The following is a 16,912-nucleotide window of genomic DNA, read 5'->3' on the forward strand; positions in this document are numbered from 1 at the left end:
TTAGATCATTAACTCCTTCCGCTTTACCTCAGGATAGTAAACAAGTCAAATGTTAAATGTTAGCACCAATTGACTTGACAACAATTACTGCTTAATTAATTAGCCTTCCCTCCACCCCCAAGTTAGCACAGAAGGAGCAATTCTCAAAGCAAAGGGAATCACGGTTATAAGGCAAACTGGAAGAGAAAGCTACACGGAGACACGCATTTACACCAGCGGCTTCGGTAACGCGCGATGGAGCTCTTAAGAAGATTGACGGGAAAATCAATGCAAAACTTCACGTCTGTGAGACACTATGGCTGGGGATTTACACTGAAGCACAAGGGGTTTATGGCCATTTGGGCCTCCTGTCCCCAGGCAGTGCTGTGAGTCTCCTTGATGAGCAAGCGGGTGTTTGCTGTCTGGCTTAGAGTTCTTGTCTTGGAGAAAACCCAACGTCATCTCTCCCTGAGAGGGTGAACACCAGCTTCCATAAGCGTCCATCCAAGACCCAGGCTTTTGGCTGCCAGAAGGATGCTGTGCAACACAGGGGGCTATTTCAGTGCAGGATGTGGCTGATACAGGACACACTCATACATATACCTCAAACTTCACAAACGCACACGTTACGTGTCCACATACGCTATCTGATACCTACCTACCGCTACTTTAACCACATATGACTTCTTCATATGAACATGAAATTAAAAAGTCGTCTACATTCGTGGATATTTTCTTTTCTCTAGTGAAAAAGAATGTTGATTTAAGCCCAACCACCCCCTCTCTATCGCACATTATTTCTCCAAACAAATCATCGCAGACAAGGCACCGAAGTGAAATTCCTCTCCCTGTCCAAAGCACATAGGACACGTTTCACCTCACTTTTTCAGTAAACTGACAGCATCTGAGAGGAGATGGTTTGACAGTAACAAGGTGGGGGAACGTGCTGCCCAGAAGTGCCAGCACAACACAATGCATGAGGAGCATGCATACCGCTGCTCTAAACACAAGCCTGGAAACCAAAACCTCTTCCTTTTCACCCAAATGCCTCCATCAATGACTTTTTTTTTTTTTGCAATTGGATTCCACCATCAGCCTGCAATGCAGATTCCACATCAATAGTGGGAGTAAGGCAAGAAGGTGTTTCACATTTTTGATGGTCATAAAATATTCTGACAAGGAAAAGCACTATAAAAATTCAAAGATATGTCTATGTTAACAAATACTTTGGTGAATCAGACATAATCAGGCAAAGCAGTTTGTGCTGAGGCTCCTATGGCTACACCCTCTGTACTTTGAGGGTTTCCTTTGGACTAGATCTAGTCTGGGTTTTAGTCTGATCCCTACCCAATGCATGCCTTGAAGCTGTCTAAAGGACATCACCAGTACATCCTTTACTGGTATGTCCATCACCAGTATGGACCTGTATGTCCCATAAGAGGTTGGAGGACACACAATGGGCAACTGGAGTGAAGCTTCTGAAAGAAATCTGGTCTATGTGCACCAAAACCACTTTGCACATAGAAACAACACAGTTGGTGGGAGTTACCTTCAAAGTGGTCCCTTGAGGTCCCTTCCAACCTCATATTCTATGATTCTGTGACACTGTTCTGAATTAAAACACCAGTAATATACATAGCCTAAGGGTTACTACTAGTACATGATGCTTTAAGTAATAGATGTCACAAACAGGACTCGAGAGAAAAAGGAGGAGAGAGGTGTCATAGAGTTGCAAAGACTTCCTGGCCATAATTAACTGTTAAATCACAGTTTTACAATAGGACTAATAGGACTCTTCAAGTCCAGACAAGAAATGTCCAGTGGGACAGGGAATGTGATACACATCTGTAAAAAAAAATAAATCACAAATGACCTGGAGATGGTGGAGAGGCAGCAATCACACACTCTTTCTCATAACCCAAGCAAGTGGAGGCATCAGTAGAAATAATTGTGTTGTAGCTTCAAAACAAGCAAAGGGGGTGGCTGGTTGCTTTGCTTGTCTGAGCACATCCCTCGCTGCCAGGATGGTGGGATTTGAAAAGCCTCTCGGGGGACAGAGCAATTCTTTCTCTCCCCCAGACAGGCTTTTAGCCAGTGAGGACCTCTGACCATCCAGCCATCCTTGTGTTCCCAGGAGAAAAGTCAATATCCCGGCTCCATTTTAGGTGCCTGGTCCCCCCACTAACAGCATGATGCCTGACATTGGACTATGCTCCCAACAAATGTGTCTGTGGTGCTGAATGGTGGCTCTTTGCCCAGGGACCAACGGGACATCCCTGTAGCAATACCAGATGGCTGCGAAAAGCCACATCCTATCCATCAGTCAAGCACGGGAATGTAGCTCTTTGCATTGGCCATTTCAGAGGATCTGTGAGTTGAGGACACTCACAACAGAGCAAGGAAGCGATGGGTCCATCTTACTCCAGCCCTATATTCTCCTCCCCACACACACAGAGCCAGCGTCCTACCCAGCTGAGCCTTCCTGCTCAGGAAATAAAGTTGATGAGGGTCCCTCTTCCCTCTGCCTTCCAGTTGAATGTGTGTTCCTCCACCCAGAACCACGCAGTGACAGCTGGACCTGCTCCCAGGCAAGGACTGAGTCACGGCTGCATCTATAAAATGCCTTGTTCAACGCAGTCATCATTTCATTTGCGCTCTTCTGGGTGTAAAGAGTACAAATAAATCATAATTTGGTGAAAATTATTGCATATGTCTGGCTTGCACTAGGTGTTGTACCAAACAGGAAAAAGAAACACTCTTATTGAGAAGGATGAAAGAAAATGCTTTTTAGCCAAAATAAAAAAACTGTAATCACGTTAGGGGTTTGAGTGTATTGTGAGGAAGAGGTTTGTGCTTCCTCCCTGCTTGGTATGCAGGGTGTTATTTCCAACCAGCATGAAAAAGTCCATGCGAACAGCATTTTCAGATGGATGATTTTCTTTCTTTTCAGCATCTAGTATTAAAGCACATTCAGATGAGCTATACATTCTGCAAGACAATACCATTCAAAAAATACATTTTAAATTCATTCCAGGCACCGCACAGTGGCATTCAAAAAGCTACACTGAAATGGGAATAAAACAGGATTAGCAAAATTAAACCTCCTTCACCACAATAACTTGCAGCACTTGCTTGTGGCCATGAATGCACAACAAAAAGACTAATAGAAATGAATTATAAACAGACAAACACAAGTATTGCTCTACTGCACGGAGCTTCCACTGCTTCCTAATCCCCACGGCAGTGATGCTCAGTTGCTTAGAAGCTGCTGAGACTCCAGCAAGGAGCTGAAGGAGTAACTCCCGCAGGAATGCCATGGGAATAAGCTGCTAGCAAACACACTTGGGATACCTTCTGGCTGTAACCTGGTTACATTTTCATCTATTTTATCTTTCCTCTGAAAGTGCATGACATGCTTCCATCACACTAGGAAATTACTTCAGATGAAGAGCAAACAGAAATACAAGAGAGGTCAGTCGTCGGGCAGCCACCACGCCATCAGCAGGCCAACGCGCCGGTCAAAGGAGTTTGCACGGGGGATTTCCAAGCAGCACAAGAAGGGAAATTAAAACGCCTGTATTGTGAATGCTGAGGTGGGACTCGCTGTGCTGTGAAGTGGCTGCAGAGCTACGCTCGGCTGCTCTCGCCTCGCTGGACCAGAGCTGGGCTTTGCACTCCACGTCGCGCTCTCCTGCCACTGCCAAGGCAGAGGACTCTGTCCCCCGTCCCTGGTGACACCCTGGGACATCGCCTACTGCATCCTCTTCCTACGGGAGCACTCAAAGCACTCAAGAACCAGCACAGGTATCACCACTAATATAGACACTAATTATTCAAACTACTACAGACACAAGACAAAAGCAACATCCTACCCTGCTGTTTTTCTCTACCATTAGTTTATTTTGAAAACGCCGTGACCAGCTTCGCTGCTTCCCAAAGACATTCACGCCTTCAGTCTTCAAATACTGGTGGGCATCAGTAATTTTTAACACATCAACAAACTTTAACGCAAGTATTTCTATGCACCTCTTGGTGGATCTGCCATCTTATACGCCTCACCCACTCTGGTATACAGAAATATAGAGAAATATACAGAAATATAGGTATTTCCCACTTCTACCACACAGTGCAGAGGCAAAGAAAGATGACATTGAAGGAGGTTTAAAAAATCCTGAAAGAAAAGAATAGGTTTACTCATGTATAGGCATGCAAGATTCAGGAAGTTCATGAAGTTATTTTCATTTTCTTTTCAGATTAAGTGAATAAAATCTTTAGGAGCTGAGTGTTACTGAGAAATAAATATATTTTACAGTGTTCTTAAAACTGTGACACTGACAGGTGGACGTTTCAGGGTCTCAAAAAATTAAATAGTAAGTCTAAACTTAAGTCCAATTGTAAAGAAAAGAGTAAATAATGCAAATGTGAGCTTTGCTGGATGACAGACACTTCTCCATCTTGTTTCATGTCAGTCCTTGTGTCTAGGTGACTGACCCTTTAACTTCCCACACCGCTTAAGTTGTGATTTGCCTTCATCTTTGGTGAAACTGGGATGTAGGTGCTTTCGAGAGACCCGTTCCCCACACTTTCCTTTGGAAAGAGAGTGGTATTTTATCCTCTGAGAGAAAAATATATGTATCAAAAATTATTTATTTCACGTAAGACAGCACAGAACCAAACGTGAGAGAGCATGAACAAAAAAAAAAGGCAAAGCAAAAAGATATGTTTCTTCCTTGATCTGCACATCACCCCTTTAAATTAATTTTATACAAATCAGATGCTAATAGCATTCAGCCAAAGCCTCCTTGAACATGGAAAGACCTCCTGACCTTACACTGCATTCAAATTTCAATAATTTTCAGACAATTTTTCAGTTAAGTCATTTGAAGCTCGACCCTCACTTGGATCTGCCAAACAATAATTAAATTAACTTCCAATTCATCAGCTAAAGGTTAATTTAGGCAAGCTACAAGGCTGTGTCCCACCTTTCCCCAGAAAACTCTACTGTGATAGCACGCACAGGCTCAGAGATTCATAACACAATGTGGTTTTCCACAATTAAGACCTCCATTTTAATTTAGTCCTTTTTTAGCTACACTGTAACTAAAAGTTGATTGAACATACCTGACCTGAAGCAAAATTATTTAACCTGTTAAAGACCTTATAAAAAAAAATCAGGTCAAAATTGACACAATTTTAGTTAATCTTTTATTAATAAAATAAAATGCACTCTAAAAAAAATCAATTTAAAGAGGGAAACCAAAGAAAGGCCAGACTCCACAAAAAGTTTAAGGCTTCAATTAGCAGTAAATTATTAATGGTAGCTCTTGTTTGTACAATATAATGTTCACTTTTACTTCTTCCACTATACTTCAGCTTACCTTGATGTTTACACACATCGATCTAGGGCATCATTCCAGAGCCTGAATATTGCTTTTCTTCTGCAGTTCTCCCCACTTTTCACTTTCAAAGAAAATTTCAGCTCTGCTCCAGCCTTGTTTTACCCAAATAACTGTAAACTTTGTACCACACACTCCAGCTCCTCAAAACCTGCAGCACCCTGCTTCATAAACTCAGGCAGCTGGAGCAGAAGGGTCATCCTGGTCCTCAAACCATCCTGCTGATACATCTATTGATTTTCATATTGCCATCTTTATTGTGATAAGTGACCTTACCCCTGGACTTGGCACTGGTGAGGCCGCCCCTCGATTCCTGGGTTCAGTTTTGGGCCCCTCACTCCAAAAAGGCCATTGAATGACTCGAGTGTGTCCAGAGAAGGGCAACGGAGCTGGTGCAGGGTCTGGAGCACAGGTGTGATGGGGAGCGGCTGAGGGAACTGGGGGGGTTTAGTGTGGAGAAGAGGAGGCTGAGGGGAGACCTCCTGGCCCTCTCCAACTCCCTGAAAGGAGGGTGCAGAGAGGGGGGATGAGTCTCTTTAAACCAAGTAATAAGTGATAGGACAAGAGGGAATGGCCTCAAGCTGCGCCAGGGCAGGGTCAGACTGGCTCTTAGGAAGGATTTCTTTGCAGAAGGGGTTGTTGGGCGTTGGAATGGGCTGCCCAGGGCAGGGGGGGAGTCCCCATCCCTGGAGGGGTTGAAGAGTCGGGCTGACCCAGCGCTGAGGGATCTGGTGGAGTTGGGAACGGTCAGGGTGAGGTTCATGGTTGGACTGGAGGAGCTTCAAGGGCTTTTCCAACCCCGATGATTCTGGGATTCTGTGATTGATAAAGCACCCAGGAAGTGGTAGCTAGCAGCAAGATCTAGTCAAGAAGCTTTTCTTTAATCCTGACAAAACATTTGCTATTTTAAAAAGTGTTTCCACATTTGAAACGCACATTTGACTTCAGGCTTGCTCTCAGGCATGTCCTGGACCCTTTTTTTCTGGGAGCATTTCCAGTGGAAATGAAGAAGTGCAGTGAAGCAGCAGCTCAGGAACGCTTTAGCAGCCGATGTCACTGCACGCAGGCATGCCTTTGCTGATGTGGACCAGATTTGGGATGGCACGTCTGTGTCCCTCAGGGGGTAAAGGTTTGCAGACAGCATCAGTGTCCTCCACACACAGACCATCTTCAGAAGATGCTGCACAGTTTTACTCTCCGGCCAAGTTTTGAATTAGAGAGCTGATTTAAATAATATTCCCTCCATTCAAGAGACCACAACTTTGAGGGAATACATAAAAAGCATTATATGAAAATATTTGAAGCGTAGTCATCGCCCAAGCAGTCAAGACGTTCAATGTATGAACACGGGTGGTGTTGAAGTCAGCAGTACAGCTAATGCAGATGGTGATCAACACAACGTCATTTGCGTATGGCCCTTCATGAGGCTCTGAACGTGACTGGATTGCATTACTCATTAATTACTCATTAATTACACTGACAATGTATTTTCTTCATAGATACTGCATCTTTCATCCAGATCCACCTCCAAACCAGGGCAGTAGCACCCATCTATTCGTTGAGACAGACGAGGGTGGCACGGGCTAGCTGGGAGTCACCTAGCCAAGCCCGTAAAGAGCCACATTCCCATCAACTATTGCCTCCTCTCAGAAAAATAACTAAATAAACCCACACGTCTTTTATTTGAGAAAAGTTTGACATCTATAACAGGAACAAGCCCTTGCATCTTCATTGTATGAAAAACTAAATGGCTAATTTATAAGCACGAAGCAGCTCTTGACTTTGGAATTTGCTGATCTCAAACTGACCAAAAATAAATGCTGAGGCAGGAAAAATCTTGACTTTTCATTTGCTGAAGTTTATGATCTACTTAAAAGCCAGAGGATCCAAAAGAATTTGGTGTTTCAACTATGCTAGATAGCATATTACAAAATAGCAAAGAAAATCCTTGTCCTAACCTGAGAAAGCGAGAGACAAGACAAGGAAGACAGGATCATTTGTTGCACTTGGTAGAACAAGCAGTTGCTCAGTGATCCTGAACATGGTGTGGCAAAAGATCTATATATCGAATTATTTGAATTAGGCAGAGCTTACAAAAATACCCTTATGGGCCTCTGTAAATGAGAAACCAGTTCCCCTGCAAGAAACTTGGGCAATAAGAAAAAAAAAATGATGCTAGCACAGCTGATGTTATATTAGCTTGTTTCCAGAGAATAAAATGTCTGTACGCAGATGAATTCTGCGCTGTAAATTCCTGACTTTATATCTGCAAGACTGATGGGTTTCACCAGCAGGTAACCAATAAATACATGTATTTTTTAAATCTTCTAACATATCTGTCCCTGTGTGTCCAAAACCATTCTCAGTAGTTCTCAAACGACTTCCTTGATATATTCCTATTAATTTCTTTAACTTGAGGCCTTGCTGACTTTTCCTTTTGAAATGAACCCTGCTGTACTCTTGTATTTAGTGCTCTCATTCTGCTCTCCGACTGAGCCATGTCCTCCTCTGGCTGATTATCTCAATTCTTTCATCTTCACAATCCTACTTCATTGTGTTCTGCTGAAAAGACTTCCCAGGACACACAGTTTGAAGACTCTTCTCTCTGCTCCTTTCTTTCCACAAACGATGGCTTGGGAGATTCAGGTTGGCATTAGGAAAAGCCTTTTGACGAGGTAGACGCTGCATTACTAGACCAGGTTGACCACAGATTTGCTGGAGGTTTCCAGGACTGGTCTAAGCAAGGCCCAACCATGGTTGACTCAACCTGGTGCTGGTGAAAGCCCCGCTGTGGGCGTGAGGTTGGACCGGATGGTTCCATATGTCCTTCCAACCAGCATTTCAACTTCTGGCTCAAAACAGTTTGTGCTGCAACTCATTTCTCAGACCTTCATCTCCCTCCAGAGTCTCAGCCTGTAACTTTCTTTGTCTCAGCTGTAACCGCTTTTCAGAGACTTTGGATTTTCCCAATGGCCTCCAATCAGAAGTTTCCTTGGCACGTGGCAGGACACCAGAAATCTTGGATGGGTGTTGGGGGAGAGGGCGGCATTCCCACTTTGCCACTGATGGGTATCTATACTGTAGCGTATCAGACGAACAGACGATGTTATGATGCCTCTCAGCACCATGAAAATGTACTCACCACATCAGCTATGATGCTAAACAAGCACTAAATAGCATCTAACCAACTTTTTTTATTAATTTAATGCAGAATTTGACCTATCATAGAATTATTGAGGCTTTGGTTAGAAAATTTTGCTGCATTATAAGCATCTATCCTATAACATCACCCAGTCACTATAAAAAAAAGGCAAAATAATATTCTTAGTTATCTTTCTTATCTGAGACTTCTTGAGCTGCTTCAGGCCTTTCTCACAGTCAACCATTGCTCCTTCTCCTAAGAGAAGCTACACTTTAGTAGCAGACACAAAAACAGTATTCATAAAAAGACAATTTATGTTACTAATAAATATAAGCTTCCCTTCTTCCAAGCTCTTTAAAAATATTAAATAATCCATCACCACTGCAGCTTCGTTTTAGAGATGCTGAGAAGCCTGCAGGAGAGCAGTGAGATGATGGGCTCAAGGTAAGCAAGACCACACTGGCAGGACCAAGATTCAGCTCCCCAGTGTCAAACTTGCTCCCATCAGTATATTTTTCAATAGACAAGACTCAAGGATTTGAGCATGTTTTGGAGGTGGAGGCTCCCATCTCAAAGGGTTTAAAGCATAATTTAAAAATGGGATGTGGTGAGCCAGAGAAACACCAGGTTGGAGAGAGTTGAAGGTGACACTCACAGCGAGCTGAGGACGCGGTCACTTGTGGACGGCATATCCAAATCTCACTGGCTGCATCAACTCTTGTTTTCATTTTAGGCTACAGTATCACATTTTATTTTATTTTATTTTCCACTGGCTCAAACTAAACTGTATTAACCAATTTCTGACAGAAAAATGTCAATACCAGAAAAATTCACGTTACCCTCAAAAACATGTTTTAATTTATGTTTTGCTCCAAAATTTCCAACCACTACCACTAATTACTTTCCTTCAATTTTTGTAATTACTCCCCTCAGTGTGGGAGAATCACTTTCCAACCATATCCTGAATACTGAAAACATCACTCCTTCCCACGCACTGCAATAGGATAAAGATCTAAATTTGTTTCTGAGTGGATTACACCACACAAAGTTGACACACCAGAAATACAGTATTCCTGGAATTAAAATCAGATGAGGGCAGAGATGTCCTTTTAATAATAGATGGGTCAGAATCCTCTCGGCTTTATTTGGTCAGCGTTCAAATCCACTGCGCTGCAGTTTTTGACTGTGTGATTTATGACTTCCAGCCATGGTTGTTCCTTGGTGCCCTCTAACAATCTCCTCCCAGGTCCTGTTTTTTGGTCGTACGCTTTCTTCTCCAGTCAGAGCTGGAAACCCAACGCAGGGTTCAGGAGCAGAAGGGCGATGGAGCCATCCTCCAGCTCCGGTCCCGTTCCCAGGGCAGGCAGCACAGCCAATCCCTCCCTGCCCTCTCTTCTCCTTTGCTCACGCTGATGCACAGACAAAGACGGGTTATACAGACCGGTAAAAATGAAGATTAACAGCGCAAATGGAGGGGATCATTCCTCCATAATAGTCCCTTCTTCCTTAAATATTTTGTAATCTTTGTTCTAAAACAAAGCTGTACCAGGGAAGATGAAGGAGAGCACAGGCTAAATCTGTTAGCGGAAAGGGAGCTTTGGCAAGAGGTCTGTTTATCATCCTCTTTTTGTAATTTTGTGTTGGCAAGAGGTACTGTATTAACAAGCCCAGGAGACTGAAAGTCTTTCCTACCCATAGGACAGGCAGACGCTGGCATTCATTCACTCCGTTTGGAAATCAATCCACATGGAAGGAGAACAATAACAGACCCCAGACTTATGCTGGTCTTGCTGTGCCTGGTGCTACTAAGGACCACCAAAACCCTGTTAATACATGTGGCAACTTCTTACCACTTGGAAAATAGGCAAAAGAACACCGTTGGCTTTTTCAGGTGAAAGCTGCCAAGTGATGAACAACAGAAATCAAGTAAGAAAATAAGATATTCATAACAATCATGGGCAGAGCTCAGGCAGGGCTTTTACTTCTTTAGGAAATACAGGACAGTCCGGGCTAAAAAAAAACAGAGGGATGCACACCCAAAGGCAGTGGTGTTGCAACAACTATTACAAGCCATCAAAATAAAGATGATTCAAGCTGAAAATATGAAATTAATTTGTTGATTTAAATCCTAAAGACTCACTTAATCACCTCCACCTCTCAAACTTAAAAAGTTGAGTGGGAGACCAGATGTTCTACAGCTTGCTCCCCTCCCCTTGCCCACAGCAGCTCTGCACTTTGGCTGAAGGTTAAGCAGCACTGATGGGGATCACAATCATCATCGAATCACAGACTGGTTTTGGGTTGGAAGGGAACTTAAAGATCATCCAGTTCCAACCCCCCTGCCATGGGCAGGGCCACCTTCCAGTAGCCCAGGTTGCCCAAAGCCCCGTCCAACCTGGCCTTGAACCCTTCCAGGGAGGGGGCAGCCACAGCTTCTCTGGGCAACCTGTGCCAGGGCCTCACCACCCTCACAGGGAACAATTTCTGCCTTAGATCTCATCTAAATCTCCCCTCTTTCAGTTTAAAGGCATTCCCCCTCGTCCTATCCCTCCCCCCTGACGAAGAGTCCCTCCCCGCTTTCCTGTAGCCCCTTTCAGTCCTGGGAGGCCGCTCTAAGGTCTCCCCGGAGCCTTCTCTTCTCCAGCTGAACCCCCCAACTCTCTCAGCCTGTCCTCACAGGGGGGTGCTCCAGCCCCCCAAGCATCTTCGTGGCCTCCTCTGGCCCCGCTCGAGCAGGTCCGTGTCCTTCTGCTGTTGGTGCCCCCAGAGCTGGACCCAGCACTGCAGGGGGGTCTCCAGAGAGCGGAGCAGAGGGGGAGAATCCCCCCCTTGCCCTGCTGCCCACACTGCTCTGGGTGCAGCCCAGCACACGGGCGGCTTTCTGGGCTGCCAGCACACGTTGCTGGCTCACAGGCAGTTTTCCACCCACCAACCCCCCCAAGTCCTTCTCCTTGGGGCTGCTCTCCAGCCACTCCTTGCCCAGCCTGGATTTGTGCCTGGGATTGCCCCGACCCATGGGCAGGACCTTGCCCTTGGCCTTGTTGCACTCCATGAGGTTCAGAGGGTCCCCCCTCTCCAGCCTGCCCAGGTCCCTCAGGATGGATCCCTTCCCTCCAGCGTGTCACCGCACCACACAGCTCAGTGTTGGCGGGGAACTGGCTGAGGGTGCGCTCAGTCCCACTGTCCATGTCCCACACATCTCACCAGCTGCCCAAACCCAACTGCCTCCATTACCAAACCGTGCCATGCTCCTGGGTGGCTGCAGGTGGGTGAAGAAGCAACCTTCAGCAAATTCCCTCCCTATCATGAATGCACACCTCCTTCTGCACATGTGCCCTGCTGCTCTAGTACGTATCCAACTCACATCGTATCTGAATTCTTTACTACTTGGCATTTATTATAGACTCTGAGCCTAAGCCTCTATGGGTGGATGCTGCAAAAATACAAGGTATAACAATGTATAACCAGCGTAAGAGAAGGAAAGTTTACATCGGATGACCATGATCAATCACTTGGAATCTTTAAATAAAGGCTACATATGTTTATAAAGCTGTACTAGGTCTCAAACATAAGTTAAACATTCAATACAGGAATAACCCAAGGTTAGTAGCAGACACTATCCAAGAGACAGGAGACCGAGACCTGTGAATGTATATGACTTTATAATGCATGCAATATGCAGTCAATTAGCATATTTGTTTCATAATCACTGTAAAAGCCAAGAATTTTTCAGCCTGCCATTACAGAGGATTTTGCAGTGCTCTTATTCACCCATTCAGGTTTCCAGTGAATATACCCAGCCCAGGAGGCCAAAACCAGGAATGCTTTTGCAGCACAGACAAAGGAAAGGGCTGAAAGGCCACAGCAAGTCAACAATTAACACTTTTCATAGATTTCCGGACTTTCCTTCCTAAAGAGTGGGAAGAGATTCAATGAAGTTTGAAGGAGCTTACAGCTTGCAGTTTATATCAGCAAAAAAGAATTGCTAAATCCCGGCCTATGATTCAGGCTGGCCAGACAACCCAGCTTTGCTTTCTTGTTTTTCATCTAGAGAGGGGATAAGGCCAGTTTGGGGATTGAATGGCGCAGCAGAAACTAAAAGCAGAGCAGTCATTCACTTCTTCCTTAAAATAACAGTGTATGCTGACATTAAAAAACAACAAAAAAGTCTTTGAGGTCTCTCGGAAATGTTTAAAGGGAAAAGCTTACTCTAAAGCAGCTAAGCAAATATTGGTCTTCACATGTGAACATTTCTATTCACCTCAAATTGATTTCTCCTGCATGTAAGGTCAAGGATACGTGGAACCATTTGAACAGCCAGGGCTGCAGCATCCGTGCGTAGGAAAAAAGAATCCCAGTGTTTTGTTTAAAATATTAATGATGCAATAGTCATGCGACCCAATACGAGACAATCCTCTCTGTGTCTGAGCGTGAAGTAGGATTTCCAATCGCAACTACCCCTATTTTCGATAAAAGTAATACCAAAAAAATCAACACGTTCACTGTCAAAGGATATTACGCAACAATAAAACTCAAGAGGGCATCCAGCAATGATATGATTAGTTTAATTCACTAATCTGTCATTCACATTTGCTTTGGCTTGAAGGATGCCGGAGCCTCCACACCGAGAGCTACGATGCCTTTCAACATAGCAGTAATAAAAACCTTATTTTCTATCAATCAGTGTCCCTTTGATGCTATGACTCCCACACTGACAAAAAAAAAATGTCTAAGAGTTTCCATTTGCCACAAAATGGCTTAATTACATGTTAATCCCTATTGTAAGAAATCAATTTTGCAATTTAACAGATTCAGTGAATTTGGTTTTTAAATGTCATGTACAGTCAACAGGTTACCCCAAATTTTACACACACACTGCCACCACAACTCAGACTGTCTCTACAAAATCTGTCCAATTGCCAGCGTGCCTAAGCTTTCTGCATTTTTAATATAATTTCAGTAGTATTATAGGTACAAAGACAAACGTTTAATTGAAGACAGAACATATAATCTTCGGGTAATGGCTTTCTCCAAAATACACCGAAATTAAACTTTAACATCTCCCTACGTCTTCGCACCATAATAATGTAACAGAAGTAAGACACCAAAACATACACGTGCTGCTGCCTTGTACCAAAGCCAACACCAAACTAAGCACTTGTACATGTCCAAATAGATAGGGAGCTCCTGTGACCAATAATTAAATTATTTTTAGAATTCAGTGCCTGCAGCTGTTTTACAACACACTTAGGCGTAGGCATGCTTAAACCCACCTGGGTTTAAGCACACAGAGATGTCTGTAGCCTCATAGTTTGACATTATAAACTCTACAGAGCAAAGTCTTTTGTATATTCTGCAAAGACCCTAGCATATGTTAGACAGCGATTACGTGACTTACAGACGCACACCCTTATTTATGCATTTCGAAAAAGAAAAAAAAAAAAATCAGGCCTTTGATTTGCAACCAATTTGTGACACATTTATTTTCATGCTGATAAGCATCATCTCTGTACATAATAACCTTTTTGCCATCATTCTTCGTAACAATTCAATTCGCATCTTAAATTATCTCTATCAATCATACAACAGGTGCACACCACCGGCTCCAGAGATTTCCTTTCTCCAAATTCTTCTCTGCTCTGACAATGCCCAAATTGATATTACCTGTGATGAAAAACACAGCCTGGCAGGGGACTAATTTTGGTAAGATTCACTCTAGCTTTTAATGAACTCACAGGTTTGTTTTTACATGCTTGGAAAATAAGCTCAATACTCCCAGGCAGTGTTTTGTGAAATATTGGGTGGCATGGGCTTTTTCTTTAAAAAATAATAGAAAATGAGTTCCTGGTTTCAGTTCAAAGATTAATTCAGCTTTAAGAGATGATTCCAATAGCAAGGAAGAATGATGCCTGGAGAGCTAACAAGGAACTGGGATCTAGAAAGAATTAAATGTATAGTGAGCATAGTAAAATCCCCTGCAGCCCCAACGGCAGCACACCCCGTTAGCGAGACCGAAACCAGGCTGGATGTGCATCCTCTGGAAGACCAGTCCTAAGATGCTTGACAATGTGACCGACACAGAAAACAGAGAGAGAGAGCACAGGGCAGGACCTAAACAATCTTCACATGAATTGCCAGGCAACACGGGGGAAAAAAAATGTCCTTGATGGAAAGAAGAGGAGGGCAAATTGTGAGAGTAATCATGACCTCTACGAGCTGGAGAGCCTGGGAATATACACTTCATAAAGAACGAGCATTACACAGCAAGACACTTCCCCAAGGTCCCCCCTTTCTTTCTTTCTTTTTCCCCAAATAGACTTCTTTCAGTAACTATAAAATAATCTGGTTATTCCTTCTCAATTCATAATATAAATTTAAATATTATATTTTAATATAAAATTTATATTTAAATGTCTTTGCAAATATGAATGCATTTAAACAGAATGGTGCATGTGTTGAGAAGTCAGAGCAGAGTGAATGACACCCCATAAAGCATCTCAATATAAATTTCCCGGGGCGCGGGGGTCCCTGCGTTACTGGGGCCGTGCTCCCCCTGCCAGCACCCCTCAATGTGCAAAACGCTCCTAATCCAATTACAGAGGAAGGTGCACAGCACAGGGAGAGGAAGATGCACTTCACACCTCTCCTTTTTCTCTGGAAATAATAAAGCAACAGTGCCTAGATTTAGCTATCAGCACAATAGCATCAGACTTCTCCTCCTAATGTGGTTGAAGGCTACAGAAATGTAATTAGAAAGCTTTCTAGGACTGGCACTTTAATTTCACCCTTAGGCAATCTGTTTGCCCCAGGCAAGCAATTAAGTGAATGTGTATCTTCAGCGTTTAAACCCTTTGCAGAGGAAGGCCAGGTTTCCCCCAGCTACCACTATTATTTTTCAAATTAACATGACACCCCGCTGAGCGCGTACAAAACCACAGGTATTTTAGACTTGAGCTCGGTGTGGATGAGTAGGGCCTTTTTCACCTCTTGGCGAAGCTGCCACTGATGCTCGCTGGTCTCACATCCCTTCTTTGTTCAGATCAGCCTACACAGAGAGCATCCATAAAAAGATGAAGCCTGCGCCTGCACCTCTACTGGTTTTTTTTTAATCTGATGCAAAATAATTGATATTGGCTGAAAGAGAAAGAAAGGTATGATACTGAAGAACAGGAATGACATTTTTTGAAGGAATTTATTCTGCAGAGAGAGGTGAAACCTCCAAGCATTTCCAGAGGAGAACACAAAATTTTGGCAGAAGCAAAACATCTGTCAAGGCAGCCTCGTAGAGGGGCCAGAGCAGAATATCAGGTGGCCAATGTCACTGAACTCTACTCCTTCTCACCCCTTCCAGCAGCACCCACTCCATAGCTACGCTCCTGAGCTCTTGCTATTGGCTGTCCCAGGACTTGTAATCTCCTTCTGCTGGAGTGTGTTTGATACAAATACTAATCCCCCTGATTTGCAATTTGCTGTTGCCATCTGATTTTGAAAATCTTCTGCAGACATTGGAAGGGGGAAACAGAAAACTGAACATGAGAGAGAGTTGCTAAGTCTGTGCTGCCAGTTATTGGCAATTAAGAGGCAAGCAAAAATACTCATCAGCCCCTGTACCATCTTGCAAATCCGCGTTGACATCATTGACAAAGTCAGCTTCCCGTCCCTCTCCATCCTTCTGCACCACATTGTGTCCGGCCTGCTCATCTCCATCTCACAGCTATTGAATAGTCTGTGCGAAGTGAGTTAAGGATTTCAGCCCAGATCAGAGTAAATGGACACTCACATCCACAATGGGCAGTAATTGTTGTATCAGCACTAGCGTGGCCAGCAGGGACAGGGAAGGGATCTTACCCCTGGACTCGGCACTGGTGAGGCCGCCCCTCAATTACTGTGTTCAGTTTTGGGCCCCTCACTCCAAAAAGGCCATTGAATGACTCGAGCGTGTCCAGAGAAGGGCAACGGAGCTGGTGCAGGGTCTGGAGCACAGGTGTGATGGGGAGCGGCTGAGGGAACTGGGGGGGTTTAGTGTGGAGAAGAGGAGACTGAGGGGAGACCTCCTGGCCCTCTCCAACTCCCTGAAAGGAGGGTGCAGAGAGGGGGGATGAGTCTCTTGAGCCAAGGAACCAGCGGCAGGCCAAGAGGGAATGGCCTCAAGCTGCGCCAGGGCAGGGTCAGACTGGCTCTTAGGAAGGATTTCTTTGCAGAAGGGGTTGTTGGGCGTTGGAATGGGCTGCCCAGGGCAGCGGGGGAGTCCCCATCCCTGGAGGGGTTGAAGAGTCGGGCTGACCCAGCGCTGAGGGATCTGGTGGAGTTGGGAACGGTCAGCGTGAGGTTCATGGTTGGACTGGAGAAGCTTCAAGGTCTCTTCCAACCTCGATGATTCTGGGATTCTGTGATT

The 16,912-nt window shown here is 44.3% G+C and overlaps 1 protein-coding gene across 6 annotated transcripts in view; it reads right to left on the reverse strand.

Annotated features, from left to right (window-relative positions):
• FAM168A (family with sequence similarity 168 member A) overlaps positions 1-16,912 on the reverse strand; it is a 226,631-nt gene that overhangs the window by 115,466 nt on the left and 94,253 nt on the right. The window lies entirely within an intron of this gene.

Source organism: Strix uralensis, chromosome 2 (assembly GCF_047716275.1).
Source record: "Strix uralensis isolate ZFMK-TIS-50842 chromosome 2, bStrUra1, whole genome shotgun sequence".
Taxonomy (NCBI): domain Eukaryota; kingdom Metazoa; phylum Chordata; class Aves; order Strigiformes; family Strigidae; genus Strix; species Strix uralensis.